Genomic DNA, 6000 nt, shown 5'->3' with positions numbered 1-6000 from the left:
ATTCTATATAGCAAAGTTCACAAAAGTTCTTCTTTATGTTAACTATTTGGAGTGAGATTATATCAAGTCCTGGGAGGGCACAGCATGAAGCAGTGACAAACATGACATCCCAATTAGGGAGTGGGTTGCAACATCGCTAGAAGGCAAGATTTTCCCAGTAAGGAAACTTAAAAATATGATCCAGATTATTTTTAGAAGATAAATAAGCAAGTACTGATAGGCAATCAAGTAATCAGTGACCATTTAAACCGTATGTACCAGAGCATTTCCAAGTTTAATATCCGACATGTAAGGTCTGCAGAAGCACTAGTGTCTTTTGGTCTGTTTATTCACGTGCCTTAACCACATGGAGATCACTTAACTTGAAACTGTCAGAAGAGTGTCAGCATCAAAGTATTAAAGTGCTGGTGCCACACATGCTATACTGCCTTTGCGCATACTTAAACCCTTTGACTTCCCCCTTAGGGACAGATGATGTGTAATATAATTGCATACTTGGAGAGGAAAGGCTAACCTGTGATTTATTTAACAGTCTAGATAGTACAATGAACCCAACTGTTCTTTTACCTCCAAGAACTTGGCTCAGATATAACTCCACATCACACTAATATAAAAGTTACTCTGAGGTGATTGTGTCAGCTTTTATAAGTAGATTAGGGATAAACTTGACAAGCATTCTCTAGTTTGTGCTCAAGAAAGCTAAACAACAAAGCCGGAATATTTCCACCTAGACAGATTAAAGTATTTTTGAACTCCAATGGGGGGTGAAGGTGAAGGGAAGAAGGCTGAGATGGCATGTGTCCATTTCCCATGACTTAAGACACGTCCCCTTAACACTAAGTCCACGTTCTCCAACAGTTTTAAAGACTCTTCTTCTAATGGCTTGTGGTACTTCATATAAATCATATCTTTGAAGAGCATCAAATCTGGGATCTGCTATGGAAGTAGAAGTAGTGCACTCAATACTAAAATAGCACCTGCCATCTGGATGCTGCAGGTGTATGCTATGTAAGGTTTGGATGGAAATTACAGTGTTTGGTTATATGCCAAAGTAAAAACTATGCTCAATCAGCAGGCAGGCATGTCTGAAGGAGCACAGGCTAAAAACTAGCATTCAAATCTAAACCCAGAGGAAATCAGATAGCATTAGCTTTCATGTGTTCAGTGGGGCTTCATGTAACTAATGTTCCAGTAAGGAATGGAAAAAACATTGTTTGCAGAAATAATTTAACACGTCTTAGACTGCATTGGCTTGTCCCAGAGATTAAAAGAAATTTCTGCAACTTCAGTAAAGAGTCACTCCAGCAGATAGCTTTAACACTCTACGTCAGGAATGGATGAGGCTACAATACACATTGACCTCTCTAGAGGGAGGAAGTCAATTTCCAGCCTCTGAGGCCCATTATAGCTCAAAATTCCAGACGTCCTGTATTTATCTCAGTCAACTTCAGTTTCTCTGCTTTGCTCAAAGTCTGTTTTAAAGTCATTTTGCATCTTTGAGGAAAAATTTCCTCTTGAGTTTCACAGAGATTAGACCCAATGAACTTCCATTAGAACAACTCTACCTGTTGCATGAGTGCATTCCCTAGGATTTTAAAATCTTGTAACTTATTACAAGGACACAAAATACAAAGAGATATCATACCTACTGCCAATGCAGGTTTCATATAAGCTAGATGATGATGACTGGAGAAAATGCTAGAATAATAGCTGAAGGAAAGCAACAGCTGTTCTGTAAAGAGAGACGCTGATTATCAGCCATATTCTTCAGGCCATTTTACTTTAATTGCATTTCATTTTACTGGCTAACATTTTTATGAAGTAAATTTAGAGGCTTCTTTACGTTTTTTTCAAAAATCCTACAGCTCAATTAACAGGCTTTGTCAAGACTTGGACTTCAAAGCCTGGACAGAGTAGTTTAGAAACTTAAATAAAGAAGCCCATTGTAAACTACAGAAAGATGCAGTTTCCACCTGAACTTTAACTCAGCAGTTTAGCAGGTGTTAGGGTGTAATTTTCATTACTTTGACTATGATTCTATTAAACTATTAGCTTAAGTTAAGAGTGCACTTTTAAATCCTAGCCCAGAACAGGAAAATAAAATGTTATAGATCAGTTTTCTGCAATTCAAAAGGCAATTTTGAAAAAAAAAAAAACAAACCCAAAGCCAACAAACGCAACAAACTTAAGTCCCCTGTTGATTCAGGGCCTCAAAAATTATTTATTTGTCATTTCAGATAAATTTTTGCTTTCAGCCCATTTTGGACCTCACAGTTTACAGTGGTGATGCAGTTCCAACAGCTCTCCCATCAACTTATAATTTATCTTTGAAGCTGCAGATTTCTTTTATTTTGAACTATTGTTTTAGAATTAAGTAGCAAAAATTATTTCCGCAATTATTAGATATTGAGGTAGGTCCCCGAACACAGTGACCTGGTTTTCATGAAATATAATCACTGTTTCAAGAGCTAGGCATTTTATAATACTTCATGACAAAAACCAGACTCCCAAACATAAAGATATTATAAATTAAAAAATTATTTCCTACAAGCTCGAGCTTTTCCTTCCTCATTACCCCTCCGTAGGGAAGTCCTAGAGGTTAACAAAAGTTCAGGCATGAGGTTGCCTTTTAGAATTTTTTGTCTGCAAGCACCTGCAATCTTGAAGAAGGACATTTAGTCATAGATAGAAAGGAATTATTAAAGTTACTGACCTGGGTCATGCAACATTTTGTTACACTTGGAATACTACACCCACAGGCTAGTTCTGTAGAAGAAAGGCAAAGCAAGGCCCTTGACCCTGGGGAAGCTGGGTTATTGGCTTTTCCTTCTCTTAAAGTCATCTTACTGGAGCATGCTCATGAAGGGAGGGAGCTGGACTTTCTAACTGATTTAGCAAAAAATGGCAAAGAAGGTATTTCTAAACCTATAATTTCATTCCTGCTTGTTTTCACAAAATTTTTAAAAGAAACAGGCACAAAGCTCCTTCAGTAATTAAATGTCTGGTGTCAATTTGCCTGTGCTGTGCAGAACTGTGGGAGGAGCAGGCTATAAAGCTGCTTTCTGTACTAGATGACTGGAATTTCTTTGAATGAGGGCTAAGGAACAGAAAGGACAGAGCTCGAGCTTGGGCTGCTTCATATCAGGCTAAAATTCTTAATTCTACCTTTTTTTTTTTAATTTTATTTTTACTTTTTCTATTTAGAAATAAGGTATTTCAAATAAATCAGTAGTAGCAAGGGAAGTAGAATGGATAACCTGTTAGGCTTCTTGTCTTTCTCCAATTTATCAACTTTTTTTTCTTTGCTTATTTAAAACATTTCTGTCTATCAAGCAGGGCTATCATCTGTCAGTTCTTTCTTTTGAACTGCCAGACACTAATCTCAAGTCTGGATCACACTGACTCATGAAGAGAGATAAAATTATCACCTTTGAATCACTTGGCTGAGCAGTGACCTAGTGGAATAAGAATACAACTTTAAAAGGATACTGAAGCAGCAGTTGTTAAGAAGACTACATGGGGTGATGCAAACAGCATAAGTTAAATTAAACATGCAAATCTAGCCCCAACAATTGGGCAGTAGTTGTTCTAGTGGGTACAGGACATTCCTGTGTGTTCGTTCAGGCTGAGCAAGGCACCTGGAAGCCTATTATCAAAAATGCTTCTGTCCTTTTTATTTTGCTTTTTTTGGCCCATGTGATGCTCCTATAAACCGTACCAGTTTGCAGTACTCTGTCTGCCATCTCAAAATAACAAAGCAAGTACTGTATCTAAAGGTCTGTGCTCTGAAGCTCCTCTCCTTTTGTCTTCAAGTGAGAGCTCTGCCAGGGATGCAAAAATACTTTCACTTCACTAATTTCACCATTAGATGTCTCTGACCGATCATCATTACTCCAGCCACTCCTGCCTTCATAGTGCAGGCAGCACTGCCTCATATCTGCATTCAGTGTCATGATGGCAGCTCTGGAGAACTTCTGGGAGGTTAGGTAGAGCTTTGGAGAGGTGACCAAGATAGAGAGGATTGCGGATTTCCTTCCCTGCTGTGCAGGTGGGAAGCAAAGGGGGAATTCAGGAAAGCAGCAAGCTTGTTTGCCAGTCCCAAATGTTACCAAAATATTATCCTAGGTGTATATAGTATTTGGTCCTCTGTTTCATTAATGCTTCTTTGCTTAATGCTAATACATGTTTGTCTACTTAATTCCCTGAACATAAGAAGTGCTGAGTGTGATTACTTTTAAAATAGTACGCAACCACCTTTTGAATATGAGTTTGAGATGCCTGGATTTTGTTTACTGCATATAGTGATTGCCCTGAATCCAGGAAGAAGCAGAACTTGCTAATCAGGGAGAAGAAAAAAAAGGGTTCTGGGCAGGATTACAGATTACATTTTGCAGAGATTTGCTTTGTTATCTAGAGATGGGAGCTAATGCAGGGCTGCTTCTTCCATGCCTCATGCTTCTGGGGGAGATGTCACTGTGTTGTTGGGGGACGAGGCCTCTGGTGATTCTTGCTGTTTGCTAGTTGAAAGCTGCTGGATGGCATGCTGGATGGCATGCTGGATGACTGTACATGCAAAGGACTTTTGAGAAAAGGAGATATTCCCTTTAAACATGTAATTACATGAACATTTACCTCTCACTGTTCAGGCTGTGGCTTGTCAAAATTACTTAAGCCCTAACAGAGTCCTGTCAGGTAAATACTGTTACTCCAGTGGCAGATTTTAGGAATACAGCTTCACATCCCTGAATTGCATTCATTGTCTTCTGACTGAAACAAGTCTGGTTTAACTGTTTATATGTATGTTATGAATCTGTCTGCATTTGTTTCTGTAACGATCTATTAGCTGTGTAGTGGTATACATATTAATAACAACCCATCAGTTACAGGTCAGCATTCATTTCAATAATGACGTCAGTAATGCTCTAGGGGGCTAACAGAGTGAGTGACAATTTTGACAAATTTTTATTCTATGAGCAAACACAGAGAACAAATTCAAATTCAACTTTTAAAATGAAAGAAAATAGGAGGAAATATCTGTTAAAAAGACTTAACATAAATGCACGTTCTGAGTGAATGTTGCCCTTATGGTAATGTTGCTGTTTGCCTTTGTAATCAGGACTATTTTTATATAACCCACGTCATTTTTTTTGCTCTTTGGTTTTTCAAATATTGTTTAAATTTGTATGTATGAGACCATGTACATAGCTACATACATAGTAATGTAGAATAAAGGGTAGAAAGATTTGCTGTGCAGAAGATGAGAGATTTGCTATTATTCATCTGTTAAAATAAGGTGATAATATAGTCCTAAAGAAGGCAAATTCATTTTATTCCATATGCCTTTGAGCCATTCACCTTGGGGAAAATGAAATAGAATGCTCTTGTGATTATAAAAATAGCAGAGAAGTAGGATTACTGTGATAGAACTTAAACTTATGCAACTGTAATTCGAACCTATTCTTTTCCTTTTTCATCTAATATTTCTAATTTACAATCCAAGTAGGCTATAAATACTTGGAATTGTTTATCAGTGAAGTCATCACCAGAATGGCCACCTCATGGAATTAGTTCCTAATGAGGTTACTAGGCCTGTGTTTATTTTGTGGGCTCTGAATAGCTGACATAGACATTGTTATTTTGCTGTCAAGATTGTGTCTGAAGCTCATTTTCTTTTCCAAGACTTTAAATCTAATATAGCAGAGCTCCCAGAAAGTAACAGGACTGTTTTAAGTTGTAGAAATCTTCATTATGCACTGGGGAAAAATGATCTTGACCAAGTTGCCAGCCAACTGCATGCTTTATAGTAATCTGACAAATAAAATACAACACAAAAATCAAGAAGAGAAGTGGGTTTTCTCTTTTTTGATGCATTTTCATAGACCCTTGTTCTAAATGTGCTGATTTTACCTAAAAGAATAACTTACTTCACCAGTGAGGTAAAGTCTTCTATGGCTGAACAAGGTTATGCAGGAATTGTGCGTTATGATTTGAAAAAAAATC

This window comes from Buteo buteo, chromosome 22 (assembly GCF_964188355.1).
Source record: "Buteo buteo chromosome 22, bButBut1.hap1.1, whole genome shotgun sequence".
In the NCBI taxonomy this organism is placed as follows: domain Eukaryota; kingdom Metazoa; phylum Chordata; class Aves; order Accipitriformes; family Accipitridae; genus Buteo; species Buteo buteo.
Note: the sequence above shows the minus strand (reverse complement) of the source record.